The sequence below is a fragment of the Cibotium barometz genome, chromosome 11 (assembly GCF_041138505.1).
Source record: "Cibotium barometz isolate CiBa-2024 chromosome 11, ASM4113850v1, whole genome shotgun sequence".
NCBI lineage: Eukaryota > Viridiplantae > Streptophyta > Polypodiopsida > Cyatheales > Cibotiaceae > Cibotium > Cibotium barometz.
Genome location: NC_141056.1, coordinates 32250427 through 32275133, shown reverse-complemented (window position 1 = coordinate 32275133; position 24707 = coordinate 32250427). Strand labels below are relative to the sequence as shown.

Below are 24707 nucleotides of genomic sequence, written 5' to 3'. Positions count from 1 at the left end.
CTATGTCCGTCTCAACCTACTATTCCGGATTCTGACACTGTTCTTATCACGGAAGGCCCTGTTTTTGATGCATGGCATCTTGCTTATATGGATTGGCAGAGGCGTGATAAAGCAGGTCATCGATACATTCTTTCTGCTCTTATTGATTCTCTTATGCTTGATGTGTATGACTTTCCTACTTCCCATGGTGTATGGGAGAATCTTATAGCAAATTTTCAGAAAAAGTCTATTACAGAAACACTTTATTTGAGAGGTTTGCTTTCAAAGTTACAGTATGAAGTTGGTCTGCTATGACGGGGCATATTGATTCTTTCAAATCTATTATTAATCAACTTGCTGCTGCTCCGGTGATCCTGTTCCACGAAAGCAACTTATTACAATTCTTCTTGATACGATAAAGGATCCGTCTTATGACAACATTGTTACCATTCTTTCTAACAAGAACGGTCTTGATTTTGACCAAACGTGCATATCTTTGATTGAGTATTCTCAACGTCAATAATGACGTAGCGTTGGTCATGATGCAGCTATGTTTTCACAACAAGAGGAGCCTGAGTCACAACAGTTGGAACGGGCCTTTTATGTGCGAAGGCGTCCTTTTCAACGAGGCAACCATTGAGGTGGTCGTTGTGGTGGTAGTTTCTCTCGTCTCAAATTTCCTAACAAGCATTGTTCTTACTGCAATAGGAATGGTCATACTGAAGATGACTGTTGGGCACGTCAATATGATGAAGAACACAACATTACCACAAAACAACCACGTTTATCTAGAGATTCTTCTTGTGATTATTGTGGAAAATCTGATCATCCCTCTTCCATGTGCTTTAAGCGTCGATTTGATGTAGATCAAAATCGAACATATGCAGCCGAGCATCATGATAATGTTGCGCCTGAAATAAGTTGTGTTTTATGTTCAGTTCCCCCAGACAGAATACTTCACGTACGTGATGGTTCACTTTTCATTATTGATTCTGGTGCTACAGGAAATATGACATATGAATCTAAGTGGCTACATAACTATCATTCTTTACCTGTTAAGCGTGTTGTTTATCTTGCTGATGATACAACTTGTCAAGTCAAGGGCATTGGAGATTTATATCTTGGCACCTTATCTTCTTCAACTCGAGTTTTACGAGGGGTTTTACATGTCCCAGAACTTCAACGTAATCTTCTTTCAGTTGCAAGACTTGTTGATCTTGGTTTGTTTGTTGGATTTGACCACACCAAATGCCGCATTGAGAAAGATGGACAGATCACTGCAACTGCTTCTCGTAATGGCAATGTGTTTGAGCTCTCTCTTAATGATGCTGTAGCAAATGTTGTCACTGCTCAAGGTGATCATGATTGCAAGATATGGCATCATCGCTTTGTTCATGCTGATTTCTCAAAGCTTCTTGATCTTCATCGTCAAGGTCTTGTACGCGGCATGGATCTTAAAGCTCATCCTCATATGGGAATCTGTGAGTTTTGTGCTCTTGGCAAACACAATTGTAAACCCTTTCCTCTCTCGAATTCAGTTCATTCTCATGATTTGTTGGATCTTGTTCATACCGACATTTGTGGACCTTTGCCTCCATCGAGAACACAACATCGTTATTTCATTACGTATACAGTTGTTTTCTTGCTTCAAGAAAACTTCGGAGCGATAATGGTGGAGAATATGTCTCTCGTGAGTTTGAGAGTTATTGTACGGACCATGGTATTCATCATGAACATATTATTCCATATTCACCTCAACAGAACGGTGTTGCTGAATGTAAGAATCGCACTATTATCAATGCTATACAATGTATGTTGATTCATTTTGGGTCTCGTGTTTTCTGGAGTGAAGCTCTCTTGACAGTAGTCTTTGTTCAGAATTATCTTCCTACTACTGCTCCTTCTGGTAAGATACCCATCACAGCATGGACAGGTGAAATTCCTTCTGTATCTCATTTTCGAACCTTTGGATGTATTGCTTATATTCATGTTCCTAAAGAAACACGAGCAAAGCTTGATGCTCCTGGGCTGAAAGTTATTTTTATTGGGTATTCTGACACTTCCAAAGGCTACAAATTCTATGACCCGTCCTCCAAGAAAGTGCTTGTGAATCGTGATGCTATTTTCAATGAACAGCTTATGGGCGGTACATGGCCCATGGATGATTCTGATGATACTAAATCTTTGCTTCAAGCTTTTCCATTCTTGTGTGATGATGAATCTTCTTCTATAGAGCAGCTTTCCTCTTCACAACCATTGATTCCGATGAAGATTTTGAGGCTAATGTTTTCTCTACTTCTGAAGATCCTACCACGTACAGTGATGCTATATGTTTTCCACAAAAGGATCAATGGCAAGAGGCTATGGAAGCAGAGTACGATTCTCTTATCTCTAAAGGTACATGGATACTCACTGAGCTGCCTCCTGGCCGTACTGCCATTAAGTGTAAGTGGGTATATAAGACAAAATTTAAAGCAGATGGATCCTTTGACAAATTCAAGGCACGTTTAGTTGCCAAAGGTTATTCTCAAGTTGCTGGCGTTGATTATCATGAAACCTTTTCACCAGTTGTTCGCATTACTAGTATTCAGGTTTTATTGGCATTTGCTGTTCAATTTGACTTAGAAATTCATCAGATGGACGTGCGCACAGCTTTCTTGAATGGAGATTTGAATGAAGAAATTTACATGGAACAGCCAGAAGGATTTGTTATTGCAGGTAAGGAAGATCTTGTTGCTCATCTTCATAGGGCTTTATGTGGTCTTAAACAAGCTTCACGGGCTTGGTACATCAAGTTTGATCTTTTTCTTACCTCCCATGGCTTTCTCTCTTGCTCTTCGGATCCCAACTTATTTACCAAACACCAAAATGGTAGTTTTGTAATCCTTGCCCTTTATGTGGATGATACAATCCTTGTTTCCAATGATTTGGGATTTCTACACCAAAGTAAGCAGTTGTTATCTTCGGCATTTGATATGGTGGATCTTGGAGAGCTTCACTCGTGTCTTGGCATTCAGATTCAAAGGGATCGTAGCAAAGGTATTTTATTACTTCGACAGTCAAAGTTTATTGAAGATACTATTAAGAAGTTTGGTTTGGAATCTGTACATTCAGCAACTACTCCTTATCTTGCGAGTTCCATGAAAAACACTTCTGATGGTGGTGGCCAGCTTGTTACAAATCAACCATATGCTAATTTGGTTGGATGTCTTCAAGTTGTTGGTTTGAACACTCGTCCTGACATTTTGTTTATTGCTAACTATCTCGGGCAACACCTTGCATGTCCTTCTCTTAAGCATTGGTCTTCAGCAAAGCACGTGTTGAAATACTTGAAAGGCACTGCAGATTATGGTTTGGTTTATCAACGACAATTCACATCCGACTACATTTCATCTCTTTCTCTTTTGGGTTACACAAACGCAGATTGGGCCAGCTCACATTTATCTATGCGATCTACTAGTGGCAATTGTTTCTTCATTAATGGTTGTCTTATTTCTTGGACCAGCAGGAAACAACGTTGTGTTGCAGTTTCTACAACCGAATCTAAATATATTGCGGCATCACTTGCAGCTCGTGAACTCATTTGGCTTCGACAAGTGTTGACAGATATTGGCCGTTCTCCTCTTTCTAGTACACCCTTGCGGTGTGATAATCAGAGTGCTATTAGTCTTGCAAAAGACTATGTCCAACATAACAAGTCAAAACATATTGCTGTGCATTACCATTATGTTCGATACGAAGTACGCAAAGGCACTATCATGATTGAACATTGTCCAAGTGACCAGATGATTGCATATATTCTTACCAAAGGTCTCAATGAGTCACGCTTCATTCTCTTGTGCTCAGAGCTTGGAGTTGCCTTGGGCTCACTCTTTCTAGATTAGGCTCTTTACTCTTATGGTAGCTTTGTACATATATCGTTGTAATCTTCTAGACACCATGCACTTTGCACATTTCACAATTGCACACTATGACCTCTTGGTCCTTTTGTATATTTGTACATAGATGCACAATGCACTTTCACATCATTACTTCTGGTTCATATTTTCACATTTGTATAGGGGCTGGGTTTTTCCCTTGTACTCCCCAAGGGTTTTTTTTCATCCATAGCTAGAGACCCTTGTTTGACTGGGGGTGTTGGAGCTCTATATACGGCTCACTCTACCTAACTTGGTCTCACCTATATATACGTATCTTGTCCTCAATATGAATCAGTCTTTGGGAGCGTACATGATATGTCTCTTGTCTCATCTCTTTCAACAACCTTAACCCTTAAGGTTAGTCCTAACCCATGCTCCACTAGAGCTTGTTCCCATGCTCCCATGCTCACAAGCCTAATGTGGGTTAGCCTCCTAGTATATGCACACATAATGTGTATATAACATAGCACACATAATATATATATATAACATTTGTGCATAAGTCTCATGCATAAGCTTTGTGTATAAGGCCTCATGCCTAGCTTTATGCTTAAAGCTTTATGCATAAGGTCTCATGCATGCTTTATGTATAAGCTTTAGCATAGCTTGCATAAGGTTTGCATACCGGCATAGTTTGCATAAGGCTTGCATAAGCTTTTGTATGTATGCATTAGTAATCCTTTCCTCACCCTTTTGTTGGTTTTGTAGGTCCTCTAATCCTCTCTTTCAACATCACGAAAAAGAGGTAAGTGCTTTTCTATATTTCTTCTCTTTCCTCTATTATTATTGCACCCTTCGGTGCTGGGGATTTGTTTTGTAGATTTGCGCATAAGCATTATGCATAATGCTCATTAATTCATGCTTTATGCATAAGCCTTATGGATAGCATTATGCACAAGACCTCGTGCATGCTTTATACATAAGCTTTATGCATAAGGCCTAATGCATAGTTTTATGCATAAGGCCTCATGCATAAATGAATGAATGTTGAGGGATAATTCATGTGTATGCTCTTATTAAAGTGTCCATGTGGGCTTTGTTATATGTGTGTAGAAACATGATGTCTCGTACTCCAGATGAGACACCAGCTTACTCTCCATCCTTCTGTCCATATGCCATGTTGCCTGACCAGTTTATGGGTTTTTTACCACAAGCCACACCTGAGCAAAGAGCGATGGCACAACAATATTTTGGGAGAGGGACGGGCACTTCGGTCGCACCATCGGCGGGCACCACCACCTCTAACCCTAGTTCACCTGTACAAACCCCACAAAGAGCCGCTAGAACCTCTCCCTTAGGTCGCTCGTCCACTCACGGAGGACAACACTCAAGTAGTGGAAGTGAAGGCAGTTGTTGTCCATGTGGGGGCACGGATTGGTCTATGCCCCGACGTGAGCGTCCTTCCCCATCTAGTGCCAGAAGCACTGCACGCTCGCGATCATCGCAGGACGTTTCGGCACACAGCCCACACCCACTGATGGAGAAAAATTTTAAATAATTGTCAATGGCAATGTGGTTTTGGATAATGTCGGGCAAGAGATGAAGAGCCACATCTCCGAGCTTTGCCACATTATCTTTGCAAATGACTTTATGACTTGATAAAGTTGGATAAAGACAAGAAAGATAGAGTCATAAATCAAATCAAGGATGAGTACAAGCTCGTCGGCATAGTAGTGATGTCGTCCCCCCATAAGGTGGATAAAGGACCACATGGTGGACGTCATGAAACATTGGCGCAGGGAGATGTGACTAGGAGAGTGAAGGCAGGGGGGTGAGAAGCCTTGGTACATGAGCACCAAGGATTGGAATGAGGAGAAGCAAAAGCATGCTCAAAATCCCCAACGCTACAAGCAACAAGAGGATGTGGCCAAAGCCCGAATGGAGAGCATAGGAAGCTCTCAGCTTGGAAGCGGCGATTGGGACGCATTCCATGTCTACTTTGTAAGTATCAACATTTATCTTGTATGTTTCATTTGATATTATGTCTACTTTGTAAGTATCAATGCTTATCTTGTTGTTTTGGTACTTTTAGAATCAAGTGGTTGGTCGGCCGGCAATGGAGAAGAGGACATTTCTCGCCGCCGCCATAACATGTACTTTCTTTTGGAGAAGCATGAGCGAGAAGGCGCCAACCTCAATTGGGAGCGCATTGTACCACTCACTACCCCCTCACTTGCAGCCCTATCTTCATCTCCAACTTGAGGAAAGCTCTTTGCTACCACCTACTCAGAGAAAGCTCTGTTATCAGCCTCTTTCTCTCTCTAGAGGAAGCTTTGTTATCAGACTCTGTCTCTCTCTCTCTCTCTGTGTGTGTGCAAGCAGGCACCTAATGCAATCTCTCATTAGATTTCTTTTGAGGAAAGCTCTTTGCTACCAGCTACTCAGAGGAAGCTCTGTTATCAGTCCTCCTCTCTCTCTCTAGAGGAAGCTCTGTTATCAGACTCTCTCTCTCTCTCTCTCTCTCTCTCTCTCTCTCTCTCTCTCTCTCTGTGCATGCAGGCACCTAATGCAATCTCTCATTTGCTTTCTTTTGAAGGTTTAGCTTTCTCTGTGTGTGTGTGTGCATGTGTGTGTGTGTGTGTGTGGACATTTCTCGCCGCCGCCATAACACGTACTTTCTTTTGGAGAAGCATGAGCGAGAAGGCGCCAACCTCAATTGGGAGCGCATTGTACCACTCACTACCCCCTCACTTCCAGCCCTATCTTCATCTCTAACTTGAGGAAAGCTCTTTGCTACCACCTACTCAGAGAAAGCTCTGTTATCAGCCTCTTTCTCTCTCTAGAGGAAGCTTTGTTATCAGACTCTGTCTCTCTCTCTCTCTCTGTGTGTGCAAGCAGGCACCTAATGCAATCTCTCATTGGATTTCTTTTGAGGAAAGCTCTTTGCTACCAGCTACTCAGAGGAAGCTCTGTTATCAGTCCTCCTCTCTCTCTCTAGAGGAAGCTCTGTTATCAGACTCTCTCTCTCTCTCTCTCTCTCTCTCTCTCTCTCTCTCTCTCTCTCTGCATGCAGGCACCTAATGCAATCTCTCATTTGCTTTCTTTTGAAGGTTTAGCTTTCTGTGTGTGTGTGTGTGCATGTGTGTGTGTGTGTGTGTGTGTATTGTGTGTGTGTGTATGGATTTGCAGCAAACTTCTTTGAAGCTCTCCTCTCCTCTCCTCTGTCCAACCAACATCTAAGTCCTTTTGTTGCTCCTCTCTCTCTATATCTGTCTCTTTGCTCATACATCCACATCTCCATTTACATCCACATCTATACATCTACATCTACATGTATCCATCCACATCTCTATTTACATCCACATCTATACATCTACTTCTACATGCATACATCCACATCTCCATGCATACATCCACCTCCACATTCACACTCACATCCATACATCTACATCTACATGCATACATCCACATCTCCATGCATACATCCACATCCACATTCACATTCACATCCATACATCTACGTCTACATGCATACATCCATACATCTACGTCTACATCCATACATCTACGTCTCCATGCATACATGCGTGAACTCTCATGACTTTTGACTCACAACTCCGTTTGATAAACTTTTTTGATAGGATTCACCAGCACAATACAATCTACGCACCTGCACCGATTAAGAAACAACTCTAATTACAACAAGTTAAGCTATAAAATCATGTAGACAACACATAATCAAAGAACAATCTTGTAAGACATGAAATTATAATCATGAATTTAACAAGAAGACATAGATGCTTCCCTTATAGATGCTCTGATACCATGTTGAAATGTAGAGAGAAAGAGATGAGACAAGAGACACATCATGTACGCTCCCAAAGACTGATTCATATTGAGGACAAGATACATATATATGGCTCACTCTTTCTAGATTAGGCTCTTTACTCTTATGGTAGCTTTGTACATGTATCGTTGTAATCTTCTAGACACCATGCACTTTGCACATTTCACAATTGCACACTATGACCTCTTGGTCCTTTTGTATATTTATACATAGATGCACAATGCACTTTCACATCATTACTTCTGGTTCATATTTTCACATTTGTATAGGGGCTTGGGTATTTCCCTTGTACTCCCCAAGGGTTCCATAGCTAGAGACCCTTGTTTGAGTGGAGGTGTTGGAGCTCTATATATGGCTCACTCTACCTAACTTGGTCTCACCTATATATATGTATCTTGTCCTCAATATGAATCAGTCTTTGTTGGGAGCATACATGATGTGTCTCTTGTCTCGTCTCTTTCTCTCTACATTTCAACAATAGAGCTCTTATAGAAGCAATCAACAAGCAACAGTAATCATATCTCTCTTCCATAGCCCAAGAGTTCCAGAAGAGGAACAACATACAGACAAGAATTAGGGACCAAACCAGGCAATCTGAAGAGAAAGATAAGGCAATTTGACCTGTGTAGCACCTGATAAAGGACCACGAGAGGAACCAGCTTCCAAGGCTACCATCTTCTGAAAAGCTCAGGTCCTTCCTGCTTCCTCCCTTCATCATCTGACTGCCGCTGGTGGGATCACACATTTCTGCACTCTGCCAAGAAGATGGAGGCCGTAAGCCAGCCTCGCCGACTTTCTTCAAGGAACCGCCCACACTGCTAGATTGCATGTGCATGACCAGTTAACACGTGGATGTTCAAAATAGATACTTTTCATCATGTTGTAACCTGTCTCCTCCCTTCTTCTTAATATAAACAGCCAGTTTTTTGAAAAAAAAAGGCAATTAAATATTGACACAGTTAGGGCTGGCAGGACGTCATCATCGGCGGCATTACAAGGCTGACGGCGTGTTCAGCGACTTAAATACAAAAATAAATATGTGGGCCTGAAATTCAGACCACTGTCAGACTTCAGACCACTGTCAGACTTCAGACCAAAGTCAACTATTGCATCTCTCTCTCTCTCTCTCTCTCTCTCTCTCTCTCTCTCTCTCTCTCTCTCTCTATATATATATATATATATATATATATATATATATATATATATAGCAGAGTCTCTCTCTCATCGTCTCTCTCTCTCTCTCTACTATTGCACGATTGCATCTCTCTCTCTCTCTCTCTCTCTCTCTCTCTCTGAGTTTGACTTCAACCCCATGAATACCCTTCTCGTTTTTCAAGACTTTCTTCTATTATAATCTACTGCATATATATCGCCCCCTCCAGCTTTCAGACCCAATCCATTAGCTTGTAGTCCTCCTTTTGCCTCTTCTTCATCTCTCAATCCTTGATTAATTAGCCCATCCCCGGTGGAGATTTAGTTCTGATGATTAGTAGTTTAATCACATTCAGCTTCATCCTCCCCCCCAGGTCGAAGGAGGAGGGGTTTAATCACATGGCACGCTGTTTGTCATCAAGATTATCTTGGCGTAAACACCCAGAGACCCATCTGCACCCCCTAGATTATCTCCACCCCCTTCTGCTGCTTTCCCCCTCCGCCCATCGCCGCCCTTTTTCTTTTTCGTTTTTTTCCCCCCTTTTTTCTAGGAAAGAGCTCCTCCTATTAGTTACCAATCAAAACAGCCATGCAAGCTAAGTACAAACTCAGCTCCATGGAGGGTAGCAGTAATCTGAAGCAGTAATCATGAAAATTGAAAAAAGGGGGAAGGTTCTCTTCTCCCTCGGCTGGCAGCACTGTGAGGAGAACTCATACAATATTGAGGGGGGGGGGGTGGGGGCAACCACACAGGTGGTCTATAGAGCCAAGTGGGCTCACCATCCCCATCAATGAGAGAAAGACCGTGATGCCAGTTTTGTAAAAAGGCCTCACAGCACTTCTGCATGCAATCCGAGCCACCCTGAAGCTTCCCCCAATGTCCACAACGGTATAAATGATATTGAGCCAGATGCTCTGGATGGACTCCACTAGCGGGGTGGGGATGCCCTCAATGGCCTCACTACACGGAGCTCTCCAAATATGCCACGTAGCAATACTACTGCAATATTGGCCTTGGTCAATGCTCTCCTCACAGCTTCTAAAGAGTTTAGCCTATGTCAAAAGCCTAAGGTTTGCCAAAGATCTAATGCCAAGATCATTTACAGAAGAGTTGGCACCCTCTCTTCATTGTTTGAAGAGGTGAGAGACTCAGGAGTCTGGGTACCCCCTCTGCTTTGGCCTCCGACTGCAATTCGGAGTATCAAGGCCCTTATCCATGATTGCAGGCACTCAAGCAACTTATTATTGCTAATGGAGCAGGATTTGCTGGCTAACCAGTTCCATAAAATCACTCACACCATTGCCACTGCCCTCTCATCTCTACCATGTGATCTCTTGGAAGAAGTAAGAGAGCAGGTAATCTTGGTCCAAAAACAAGCTACCAGAGCGAAGCCTTTCATCGACCCAGATGAGAAAAATTTACAAATGGAGATCCTATCTGTCATGGCAGAGTTTGAAATCCAGATAAGCCCTAATCCAAGTAAGCTTAAGCACATCTTTGAAAGCTTACACCTTCAATGATGCAACAGATTGTGAGAGAGAGCTATTTCTACTTGAAAAGGAGAAGGAGAGGCTAAAGAATGATCAACAGTTTGCAGATATATCGAATATCGGTAGCTTGATTAATTAGCTTTGTGAGGTATGCAAGGTGTGTTCTGAATGGACACCGGAGCAGTAGGTGGCTGTGGCTTGTAGGAAGCATGATCTCGCATGTCCGAGCATGAGGAAGTTTGTGCTGGCACGGCGTGCGGAGGATGCGGAGGGTGGTGCTGTGATTATTCCTGATGATTTTCGATGTCCAATTTTGCTTGAATTCATCGTGGATCTAGTCATAGTGGCGAGTGGGCAAACCTACGAGAGAGCTGCCATTACCAGATGGGTAGAGGAGGGCCACACGACATGTTCCAAGACTGGCGCGAAGCTGCTCCACAACACACTCATACCCAGCTGCAGCCTGCATCGCCTCATCATGCAGTGGTGTGTAGAGAACGAGTATGTTCTGGAGAGCAATAAGAGGAAAGGCAATAGGGTTGATGAGCTGGCAACAAGCACTAAGGCTGCTCTGGAAGCTACAAAGCTCATGGCTAAGCTGTCCAAGGGGACGCTGGAAGTTCAAAGACAAGCTTCCTACGAGCTCAGGCTGATGGCTAAAGATGGGATGGACAATAGAGCTTGCATGGCCGCGGCCGGTGCTGTGCCATTCTTGGCGGCACTACTGGATTCTGATTTGACGAAATGGCCAAGGAGAATGCTATAACGGCACTTCTAAATCTATCTATCAATGAAAAGAACAAGGATGTAATAATGAAGACAGAGGGGACGTTGGATATGATAGTGGCGGGGGTGGCGGCAGCAACGGTACATTGGCCGCGCGGAGAATGCGGCGACGACACTGTTTAGCCTTAGTGTGGCGAAGGAGCACATGGAGGAGGTAGGGTCCAGGACGGCGGCTGTAGAGGGGCTGCTGCAGGTGCTACGGGAAGGAAGCGTATGTGGCAAGAAGGACGCGGCGTCGACGCTGTTCAACATGGCTTTGCATGCCGAGCACGCCGAGTTGCTGGTAATGAAAGGGGCCGTGCTGACGGCGATTGACGTGCTAGCGAGCGGCGAGGGGAGCGACAGTGTGGCCCCTGAGATGGTGGCCTTGCTGGCGGTTTTGGCCAGGAGGTCGGACGGGCTGGCGGCTGTCAGTGCTGGGCTCGGCCGCGTGGTAGCAGAGCTTGTACAATTACTCTCTGAAGGTGGGAACCCAGCCAGGGAGCATGCGGTGGCGGCTGGGGATATATTTCATGCGCTCCCCCTTGTCGTGTAGCGGGGGAGTGCATGTTTTGAACAATTTCCACCTGGACCGCCGCTCAGCCGGGCTCACCTCTCCTGCCAGTCTTGTGCCAGCTCACGATTGGAAACAATGACTTCCCACCTCAATAATCAATCCAACTAGTTTTGCATTGCCTTGCATTTTAGATTGCATTCTTTTTTTTGCTAGCCAAACATTTGCCATCACTCAATGGTAGCTTCAAAGGCTCTATATCTGCACATATGTGATAGCATGGCAAGCCATTAAGTAGATGCGTGCACAAAAACAGGCAAAACAAACACAATGGGCCACAATTTTTGATTTTGAAAATGAGCCCAAGGTAAGAGGCAGACTCCTGTACATTCAAGCCATTATTTCAAGTCCCCAACAAATTTTTTTATGATCACAAGGACAGGTTTAACTCTCTTGAGAGCGGGGGCCACATACAACAAAAAATAGTAAATGTCAAAGACTTTTTTTAAAAACCTTTAGTTTTCTTACTTTTCAAAAACCTCCTTTTAGATTGTAAAGTTACACCCACAAAAACATCAGTCCTTGTGTATGTAGCTATAAGACAAAATCTAAATCAAGAAGCCTAATTTATGTACTTCCAAATTCTAATCTATCATTCTTGCTTGGATGTTGTTTAGATGTACATCTTAGATGTTAATTGGCTATAGCTCTAACATTATGATGAGACTTTAATGTGCTTCTATCACGTGCTTGGCTCTATTGTCTAAAGTGCATGATGCAAATGATATACATATAACTATATCAAGGCCCAACTTGTGTAAACACATATTACACAAACTTTAAATGAAGTATGCTTGTATCTCCTAATCTTAATCAATAGGTTCTCCTACTTAATGTTGTTTCGATGTCCATTTAAGGTGTTGATCAATAACACCTATCAAATATTAGAAACTCTCTATGTCATTAGGGACCCTTAAGTATCTCTCTCTCTCTCTCTTCTCTCTCTCTCTCTCTCTCTCTTACTGTCACTGGCGAGCTCCACACCAGCACCCACACAGCCCACACATGCATTGCATACAGCTTTCTACTTCACCCATGACTTGCAGACATATATGAGCATCATGTATATGATGGGCTACTCCAGATGGATCCCCTGTCACCTCTAGACACACTCACCACCAAGCTGTCATCTCTACTACATACGGCCGCCACCCGCAGCTTCCCCCATTATACACACATTGCATGCACAGATAGATCTGGGAGCATGCCCAAGAATCGGTGGTATGATGATGAGTGCAGAGAGCTATATAGACACCTCCATGCCCAAAGAGCACTGGGGACCATTACACAGAGACAAGCGAGCCGGCAGATGAGGACCCTCACATGCCGTAAGAGGTGTGCATATGAGGAGGCACAGTGCTGGGATATATACCACCTACTCATGAGTAGAGATGCAGCCCCACTATTCACATCTATCCTGATTCACATCACATCCATTCTCATAAGAGAGAGAGAGAGAGAGAGAGAGAGAGAGAGAGAGGTTGGTTGCTTCACTCGTACCTAGTCATCCTCTTCTTGCTAGCATGCTCACCTGTAAGAGAGAATGAGAGGTGAAGAATGGAAGGATTATGAGAAGAAAAGGAGGACTGATGTTTTTGTGGGTGTAACTTTACAATCTAAAAGGAGGTTTTTGAAAAGTAAGAAAACTAAAGGTTTTTTAAAAAAGTCTTTGACATTTACTATTTTTTGTTGTACGTGGCCCCCGCTCTCAAGAGAGTTAAACCCGTCCTTGTGATCATAAAAAAATTTGTTGGGGACTTGAAATAATGGCTTGAATATACAAGAGTCTGCCTCTTACCTTGGGCTCATTTTCAAAATCAAAAATTGTGGCCCATTGTGTTTGTTTTCAAAATCAAAAATTGTGGCCCATTGTGTTTGTTTTGCCTGTTTTTGTGCACACAGCTACTTAATGGCTTGCCATGCTATCACATATGTGCAGATATAGAGCCTTTGAAGCTACCATTGAGTGATGGCAAATGTTTGGCTAGCAAAAAAAAGAATGCAATCTAAAATGCAAGGCAATGCAAAACTAGTTGGATTGATTATTGAGGTGGGAGATAGAGGGGAGTCATTGTTTCCAATCGTGAATTCAGGTCAATTCTTCAACAATTCATATCTTGGAGTCTTTAAGTGCTTTTGATTGCTATGAGCGCATTGTACACATGGTGGAAGAAAAACCAAGCTTACAAGCACATTTTGATGCCTTAATGCAAAGGTTATTGCTTCAAATGCAAGAGGTGCAAGCAAGGGATGAGCATGGAGCATTGCATCATGCTGAGAATTTTGAAATAAAAGAGGTGTACAGGTAGGCGTGGCAGGTCTGGAGCATCAGAGGAGGAACGGATGGTGGGTGCTGAGGTGGCGAGAGGGCTGGTTCTGCTGGGCTAGCTTGCTGAGCTGGCACGAGACTGGCAGGAGAGGTGAGCCCGGCTGAGCGGCGGTCCAGGTGGAAATTGTTTTGAACATGCACTCCCCCGCTACACGACAAGGGGGAGCGCATGAAATATATCCCCAGCCGCTTCGTAGGTTTGCCCACTCGCCACTGTGACTGGATCCACCATCAATTCAAGCGAAATCGGACAGCGGAAATCATCAGGAATAATCACAGCACCACCCTCTGCATCCTCCGCACGTGCCAGCACAACCTTCCTCATGCTCGGACATGCGAGATCATACTTCCTGCAAGCCGCAGCCACCTGCTGATCAGGCGCTAATCCATACAGAACAAACCTTGCATACCTCACAAAGCTAATCAAGCTACTGATATTCGGTATATCTGCAGACTGTTGATCATTCTTCAGCCTCTCCTTCTCCTTTTCAAGCAGAAATAGCTCTCTCTCACAATCTCTCAGAAGTGTAAGCTTTCAAAGATGTGCTTAAGCTTACCCGGATTAGGGCTTATCTGGATTTCAAACTCTGCCATGACAGATAGGATCTCCGTTTGTAAATTTTTCTCATCTGGGTCGATAAAAGACTTCGCTCTGGTAGCTTGTTTTTGGACCAAGATTACCTGCTCTTCTTCAGAGACTTCCAACAGATCACATGGTAGAGATGAGAGGGCAGTGGCAATGGTGTGTGAGTTCATGGAACTGGTTAGCCAGCAAATCCTGCTCCATTAGCAATAATAAGTTGCTTGAGTGTGTGAGCTTTCAAGCCAACTAAAGGCTTCATAATTTAGCACTACTAGGATCGATTCAAAGTCAAATGGTGGAAAACGATAGGGTATACAACAATTTGAACATGCGAGCCTTCTAAAACAAAGGTGATGCAAATGGCATCAATATTGCTCTACTTCTTTTTATCTTGCCACATCCTAGTCTAGCACACATGAATGGGAGAGGGAATAATAATTTTATTTGAATACTAATGGTGATAGTGAAAACATTTCTCGGTGATACTTACTGTATTTATTGAACATAAGAAAGCATATTAAGTCAACCTTGCTAAGCACAAGTAATAGTCATGTACCTATTCCTCTACTTTTACTTTTAACTGATAACTTTTATAGTGAACTTGCTTAATTTGTACACCTACCACAAAAAATCGTTTAAAAATAACATTTCTTAGCTTTATTCATTCAAACAAAATTATTTCTTAAACACACCTTGAATGATGTTTGATGAGGCACTTGAAAAAAAAGCACATAATTTAATATACTTTTTGAGATAATGTGTTATGTTTTGTTCATTATAATTTGTACATAATTTAATATAACATTTGAGATCATGGGTTATGGGTTATTCATTATGATTTGTAATACTAAACTTTTACATAATAATGTGTTATGGGTTATTCATTATGATTTGTAATACTAAACTTTTACATAATAATGTGTTATGGGTTGTTCATTATGATTTGTTCTCTAAGTTATAAATAATATCAAGGGTGCTTCACAAAATACTTTTTTCTCTACCCTCTTCTTGAAAATTGTAAGAATGTACTTTTTTATGGATAAATTTTGTTCTTTGAGGCTCCTTATTTTAAAAGTTAGCCCTACAATAATACATGACCCTAATGATAGTTAAATGTAGCAATTTTTGGTATTTTTTTTTTAAACAAAGCAAATCACAACATTCTAGACAAACAAACCCCTGAAAACCATTTAACACTAGTTGAGTATTTTTTAAAAAATAGCAATACTTCAACTATTGCAATTGAAGATATCACTTTTTGATATTGAGCTCCACTACACAAAAACAGTTTTAAGTGATCAGGCTTTAGCATGTCACAACATACTTTCATTATATGACTCATTCCCATGTGAAATCTTCTTTGAAACTATAATATTGTTGTTTATTATGGTGAATCAAGTTTTTGCCCTCAATAGTCCATTCAATGGCACCTTTTAAATCTACCAAAATAGTATATATTTTTAGTTTTTAGTACATTTTAAATCATATTCATATAGAAACGTCTTGTTGGAATTTGAAATAAAATGTATTATACCAACTTTACATGTGTTAGAGTAGAGACAAAGGTAGCAACACCACACACAGAGATGCAACAATCAACGTTACATATGTTGGTGTCACGGGACCCTTTAATCTTCTTGAAGAAAATAATTTAAAACTCACAAAATACATCAAAAATTAAAACAAAGACTTTGAATTAAATTGAAAATCAAATCACATAGCATAACATAAGGCAAGAGAAAGAATAACATCACCATCAATACAAGATTGGGTGCAATCTCCTCCCTCCCCCCTCCCCCCCTCCCCACGTGTGTGGCTCTACTCCCACACGTGGTATTTAAATCATATTAATTAATTTAGCCCTTAGAGCCATAAATAGCATAGCTTTTTCCAAAATTTAACTTTTACAAAATTGAACCTTAGTTCAGTGCTTTTAAATCATCTCATAAAAAAAAAGCCTTGCCCAATTAAAATTGCTAGTGGGCCTTGTTACATAAAATGACTATGTGCACATTCACACCTATTCATTAATCTCGTGCCCACTTGCATATTCCATTAAACTGAATCCTGCACAAATTAAATTAAACATATTTTTTAAGATTATTATTTCATCATAAAAAATATGAATAAACATATACCTGGTAATAGTCCTCCCGTTTGGGGAAGCAATTGTCCTCAATTGCGTAAAGAAAATGCTACAACAACAAAAACAAATCTCGTGCAACACCAAAATTGGTGATGCTTGCACCATCATCAAATCACAAATAATAAATAAAAATAATATGATATAGACAAGATCTCTTATGTGTGACACACACACATTGCTCTTCACCTATTTATGTAGACATATCTCAGTATGATACATTGATAGGCACAAACTTAGCATATATCCATGACTTGTTTCACTATGATGAGAGTATCGATATGTACACATCATCTAGCATGGTGTGAGTTTCCACTTGTTACACTCCAATGAGCATGGCACATCAGTTGCATAAACCACTTGTTTCACTTCGACCGTGTGCAGTTGTAAAGCATAGTCCACTTATTTCACTTGACCACAATACAGTTTTCAAGCATGGCACTACATACACCCATCAAGCATGGTCTCAAGCTATGCCAATACCACTAGGTAATCAGTATTTAATGTGGAGTCACACACGATACCAATTCACTAGCATGGCACACTAGTGTCCAAGAGTCCTCGTACAACTAAAGGATGGACATTATGTAACATCCCCCCTGCTTAGATAAGCAACTGACCTCAAATGCTTGTTTGCTTATTTATGCGAGCAAAGGAGATCAATTGTCATATAATATATAAATTTAAGTATGTTCCCTAACAAAAGACATTATATCAAGAACTTCTATGTGTAATAAATTCTAGTGTCCCATACCACCAGAAATTATCCCACACAGATGTAGAGATAAGTATGCATCGGAATCCTTCACACAGGATTAATCTCGTGTTCCATATCACAAGATTAATACATAGTGGAAAATTCATAAATTACAATTCAAGATGGAAGGGCCAGTTCCTTCAAGAGGTTCTACTTTTGATGCATAAAAACTCTGTTTAAGTTTACCACAAAGTGTTAAATAATCAAATGCAATAAATATGTTACCTCAAGAGTCTGAGTAGTCATCGGGGTATTCTTCTTCTTCATCTTCATCGATCATATTGAGTCCTAATGAAATAAACTTTGACTTCCGTGGACAATTTAATGTGATGTGTCCAATCTCGTTATACCTGTAACACTTCTTGGAATCATGTTTATTAGCTTTTTGAGAATCATCTATCTTATTATTGTTAATACCTGTGTACTTATGGTCATTAAGAGATGTGTCAAATGATTTTGGAGACGTTTTAGGGCTCAAAGATGTTGATGTCGAAGTTTGAGGAGTCATTGTTTTCTTAGAAAAATCATTTTTCTTTTCACAATTCAAAACTAGAGAAATAGCTCAACTAAGAGAACGTGGTTGAAACATATTTACCTCAAATCGAATTATAGGTTTCAAACCTACTACGAACTTTCTTCTTTTATCCTTCGTGCGAACATCCTCGATTAGCTGCATTTGTAATACGGTTTGCCAAAACCTGTCCACGTAAGTTGATACATTTTCTGTGTTAATAAGCTGTCTGAAGGTAGACCATCATTGTCGAGTCGTAGCTTTATATTGTGAAGGTAGGAAATGTTTCTTTAAGAGTTGTTAGAACTTTTTCCATGTTGTAGGTCTATGTTCATCTTGTTTGATCACATCCCACCATAAGGCAGCACTTTCGATCAAGTGATTACAAGCAGATTTAATTTTATCCTTTTCTGAGAACATTTCCCCAAAGAAATAATCATCTAGTTGACTAATCCAAGTAATGAGAACTAGTGCATCCTTCTTGCCATCATAATTTTGGAAACTGAATACCTTTCGGCTAATTTGTGAGTCTTTCTTAGAACTTTGAGCACGCAACATAGTTTTAACAGTGCGTCTAACTTGATCACTTTCCTCCTCATTTGAGGCGGAAGGATCAGAAGCAAGGCATTTGCATTTGTTATGCTTGACTTGACGCTCTAATTTGCATCAAAGTTCTTGTTCATTAGCAATTTGTTCTTGAAGTGTTGAGATTTGTTCTTGGACTGTGGGCAGAATGGGTAAAGAAGCCATTGCAACTAAGACAGAGAGTTTTAGCTTATAAATCAGCCACACGAAATGATGGATTCACTTCTGTCTCTAAAATATTTGAGATTTTTGAATTTCTTATTGAATTGTTGCCTTTTGTGGGGAGAGATGAGTTTTCTCGAAAAATTTTCTTGAAGGGATTAGGATAGGAATTTTTAACCCTTTTTGCAAAAATTACGCTCTGGGTTTTTGTGGGTTTTTCTCTCTTCAAATTTTTGGTCACAAAAAATTGCACCCAAAAGCGAGAAAGAGAGGTAAATGGTCATAGAATAAATTGTATATATATATGTATATATATATATATAAAGTTTGTTGAAAAAGGGGATTTATCAAAGCTTAATAAAGCTCTTTTATGAAAGCTTATAATGCTTTAGTAAAGCTTTTAAAAAAAATGTAGCTTTAATAAGAGCTTAATAAGCTTTTCAAATAAGTTTTCTACCCCTTTTTTTCTAATAAAACACTAGTAAGCTTTATGAATTAAAGCTTTTAATTTAAGCTTACTAAATAAAGCTTATGATTTCTATGAATTTAACCCATCACAGTCTTAATCACAAGATTAATTAGAGTTTAGGCGAAGTAATTGTTGCAATTAGGTCGTGCCTCCTTGGATTCGCAGCGTCGCTATCGTCGGATGGAGAGAGAGAGAAGAAATTAATTGTGCGCTGCCCCCCGTTAGCCGTCAAAGGAGAGGAGATTATATATATATATATATATATATATATATATATATATATATATATTGCCGTCGTCGGATGGAGAGAGAGATCGTGCACTGCTCCCCGTTAGCCGTCAAAGGAGAGGAGATTATAAATATATATATATATATATATTCAAGGTTTCCCACAAGCTTGGGTAAAAGAATTTAGCGCCCAACGCTCAACTGAGGAGGAATGAAAAAAAATAAAAACCAATTTTTGAAAAATAATTTCTCTGAACAATCCTCATCCGGAATTCTTGAGGTTGCAGTAGTTTAACAATCTGATTATGGCTCTCAATTGTTGATTCATTTCGTATGGACAGATTATGAAGAGGCTTAGTGTTGAGGAAGGTGGTTTTGTGGTTTTGAGAAACCCACTAATGGTTTTCCACCTAGTTTTACCCTTTGGGCAATAGGTTATCCAATGGTTAAAAACAAGCTTTCTTTCAACCATGCATAAACATAAATCCATAAATGTGTTCTTCTTCAATTTAAATTCAGAAAATTTTCCAAAATCACCTCTGTTTTTGTCTCTTTCACCTCTTTGTCCACAAGTTTTTGACCGCCTTCAAGAAGATTAAATTAAACCAAAGCTCTGATACCACTATCACAGGACCCTTTAATCTTCTTGAAGAAAATAATTAAAAACTCACAAAATACATCAAAAATTAAAACAAAGACTTTGAATTAAATTGAAAATCAAATCACATAGCATAACATAAGGCAAGAGAAAGAATAACATCATCATCAACACAAGATTGGGTGCAATCTCCCTCCCCGACGTGTGTGGCTCTACTCCCACATGCGGTATTTAAATCATATTAATAAATTTAGTCCTTGGAGCCATAAATAGCATAGCTTTTTCCAAAATTGGGCTTTTACAAAATTGAACCTTAGTTCAATGCTTTTAAAGAATCTCATCAAAAATAAACCTTGCCCAATTAAAATTGCTAGTGGTGGGCCTTGTTACATAAAATGACTATGTGCACATTTACACCTATACATTAATCTCATGCCCACTTGCATATTCCATTAAACTGAATCCTGCATAAATTAAATTAAACATATTTTTGTAAGATTATTAATTCATAAAAAAATAGGAATAAAAATATACATGTAACAGTTGGAGTCGAGACAAAGGTATCAACACACACACAGATGCAGTACGCAAGGATAGATAGATGGAAGCACAATATTCAAAGTAGATTGATGAGAATTAGTGAAGTACAAGAGTGAAGTGGCATGACAAGGTCACTTTTATTTTAGTGATTTGTGCATATCATGGCCATTGTATGTAGAGATATAAGCCAAGCTAATCTCTCCTGCAATGAGCCTCTCCCTGACATTATGATTATGCACCTCAATGGGCTTTATACGAGCATGAAACATTAGGTTCATCTCTATTGCATTATGGCTATCAGTGAGAAGATGGAGGTGTGGGACTGTTGTACAACACCAAGGGCTACCAAAAGGTGTCTAAGCCATACACACTCCATAGTCATTGTAAAAGTTACCCTCTATACTCAGCTTCATAGCTCAAAGTGGCCATTGTCAGCTACTTCTTATTGAGCCATGATATGCATAAATCACCAAATAAAAGAAAAAAGCCACTAGCGCTTATCGTAACATTTAGCCTAATCGAAATCATTGAATATCCAACCACCACTACTAATAACTATCCTATCTTGTTGAAGTTGGCTCACCTTGCAATGCTACAATGTGCTAGTGCATAGTCGCATGTGAGAGAGGTTTTAGTGTTCAAAATATCATCAAGACTAGGCTTCACAGTTGTTTGAGAACTAAAAACTTGGATGCCTTGATGTGTGTTTCCATTGAGAGTCCACTACTTAAGGATTATACTTAAGGATTATGCATTTGATGATGTAATTGGGATATGGAAGAATGGTGCCGGAACAAGCCACCATATTTTTAGTGAGTCAAGAAGGTAAGAAATCTAGAAATCCTAAATCCTTATTTTTTCTGATGCTAACCATTTTCATAGTCTAAATTTTATGTGGCTCCTGTGATAGGGTGAATAGAGTCTTGATGCAAGATTCATATAGATGCTTGAGTTTTCAATGGTAAATATTTATTGTATTTTACAACTTCTAGTTTGTGAAATAGTTTCATCAGGTAACATAAAGGAAATTTATTGCAGATTGATTAAGTTTTACAATTTTTGGTCGCTGATTAGGTTTTTTTTTCTAAAAAAGAGACTTCTATTAAGGGGTGGTTGCAAGATCAGGGTGCCTAGTTTTGTCCACTCAGGCACCCTGTAAACAGTAAAAAAACAGGCATTTGTTTACCTTTAGTGGCTAATCTCTCCTAGTAAATGAAGGAATTTTGTTTTAAGTTCTTTTGTTGGAACATCATATTCAAAGTTGGAAATATAGTTGCATAATTTGATTAAGCATTAGATAGTCAAAAGTCCTCATTTTCTTAGGTACAAAGTCAATGTATCACCCTGTCCCAAATTTGAGCTGATTCCATAAAATGCTAATATCTTTTACATATAAACTCATATGAGATTCCCACTTTGTACCTTACATCTTCACATAATATGGAGCTTAACTTGATTTTTTGAGAAAATTTTAAGATATTTGTCTATTTTCTTTAAATATTTCAAGGTCTTTAAAGTGTTATAATATGTGCCACTTTTTGTACCCACAATAGCTACCACTTGAAACCCTCAATCTTGTAGATTAAAAGAGTGGGTAGATACTGAGACATTAGTAGAATGTCGTGGTTAGTGAAAATTTCAAATCCAATGGTTGGATTTTTAATGATCTCTTTTTCAAAATTCTTCCAGACTATCAGAAGGCCTGCAAATATTAATAATCTAATTAGTAAAATTTCATTTTTGATGTGAATCATTTAAAACCTATAGGGACTAGTGTACTTGTAATGGTGCATCTATGGAAAAATAAATTGGATCACTCTAAGTATGAAAAGATCATTTGTTTATCATTTCATCATATTTTTAATTAATTTTATTTAATTAGACTAATTTATATTAATTTAAGTTATATTGGGTTAATTTAAGGGCAAGCATATTTTCTATTATTTGCTTGATCTCATTTTAAGTACCTTGCTCCCCCTAAAATTTGCTCTCCAAGCATTGTCCCAGTCCAGCAGAAACTGGATAAAACTGGACACCCTGATCTTGCAACAACCCTAAGTATGAAAAATTTTACAAAAAGGGAGATTTCAGACCAAGCAAGGGGGAAATCTTGACGAGTCTGGTGCCTTGTGCTACCAGTAAGGCCATCATTAGGTTTTTCAACTTTTGATGGTTGCAGATGGCAACTGGAACTTGCAAGTTGCATTCTAGAGATTTTTTTGTTTGATTGACGATGGTAACTTCGTTGTAGTATGCATGTGTGAATCTTGTTAGATTGGTGATGGTTATTGAGAGGTTACATAGCTAGAGCATGTATGTGGGATGGATTCATGTTTGCAAGTAATTTTTTAGAGTGAAAATGCATATGCTTTTGAAGCTTCTCTTGTGGCTTTTCACACTAATTGGTTTAGAGCTCTCAATCATGATTTCTCTTTGCTCTTATGTAAAACATCTTAACGGGTTGAAGCTTTAGTGTCTTGGAAACAAGAAGGTGCAATCTTCTCATTTTTTAATTAATGCGTTTTGGTCTTAATATGTTCTATTGGTCTAGATTTGCTCTTAATGTTTATCAGTTATGTTTTGTATTCTTACTGATATTCTCTTATTGTAGGGAAAGAGAATAGTTGGTTCACTTGTATTAGTGATTGCACTTTGTGTAGTCTTAGTGAACCAAATATCCCTTTGTTGTAGAGACCTAGGCATAACCATGTGCGTCCATAGCCATGATGATGGGGTTCGATTCCCCAACTCTCTTTGAATCATCCAAGGAAGCGGATTTACTCATAAGACTTTTAGACTACCGAACCAAGAAAGCAAGCTATTATGTGTACATGATGTATTACACACTTCAAGTAATAAAGTAATAAGATTCAAGAACCTTTTATGATGCATTATCATGTCATAAATTCTTTATTCTTTTAATAGATTGGAGTTAATGCTCAAGTGTTTGTCTCTGTTACGGCATGTTACTTTTTTGGAATACATCAATGGGAGCTAAAGTAAGGTAGTGAATTTCAAACTCATGTTGCTAAATCTTGAGCATACCTCTTATGCATGCACTCAATAGAGGTACTTTCTTTGAAAAAATTCAAACTATTGTTTATTTTTCGTATATTAGATGTGGGCAATGATTTCAGGATATTTTTTGTAGTGAGGCTTTGAAATTGATTTGTCTTTAAGGAAACGAGGAAAATTTTGGAGTCCCTTGAAAAAAAAAGGTTAAGAGTGTACAATGCCTTTGCGAAACTGCATGGTGAAAAAAAAATCCTAGTTGAGATACTAGGCTATAGGTATTTTGATTGGTTTCTATACGAGTTTTTCGCAAGCCCTGATCGCCAAACAAGATAGGGTCAAAGGTATCTCAGGTCATTTGTGGTTTTGTGAAGTGGACATATAAGATTTTGAAACAACTAGTTACCAGTTTCTTCTAGTGTAGAAATCAGGCCCCTAGCCAACTCACAGAGAAATCAGCCCCTAGCCAACACCAAAAAGAGCTTAATTGAGTAGTCTTTGGCAAAAAGTAAGTGGAGTTCCCACCTTCCCACCCGTAACAAGGAAACTACACCATAATTGAGTAGTCTTTGGCAAAAGTAAGTGGAGTTCCCACCTTCCCACTAGTGACCAGGGTTTTCAAGCTCAAAATGAGACCATCTTGACTGCTTTTGAAAAATACATGCAAATTCTACCTTGTCAGGGCAACTGCTGCAGATTCTACGTCCATTTTTTCTGTACTGGCGACACTCAATTTGAGAAAATAAATGAAATATTTCAGCATTTTGCATGAGAACTTTGAATATACTTCGCATGAGAACTTTGCTGTAATATACTTCGCATGAATATACACTAGATTGGTGTGCACACCAATCTAGTGTGCACACCCGTCGCATGTGTGAGAGCGTTGATGATGGCAGCTAAGTAAGCGCGGTAGTTACTACTAGATGCACGGGGGCACAAAGAGTTCTTATAGATTGAATGTGTGCCACCCATGATATTCTTCAAGGATGGGGTTGAAACGCCATGGCCGAGCATGACTCTGTGTTTCCCGGCAGCCATTTTTTAAAAAATATTTCAGCATTTTGCATGAGAACTTTGCTGTAATCTAGTGTGCACACCCGTCGCACGTGTGAGAGCGGA

At 39.7% G+C, this 24707-nt stretch overlaps 1 pseudogene; it reads left to right on the top strand.

Moving 5' to 3' along the window:
* The first annotated feature begins 9819 nt into the window (after positions 1-9819).
* Positions 9820-24707, top strand: part of LOC147634067 (U-box domain-containing protein 1-like) — a 34916-nt pseudogene continuing 20028 nt past the window's right edge.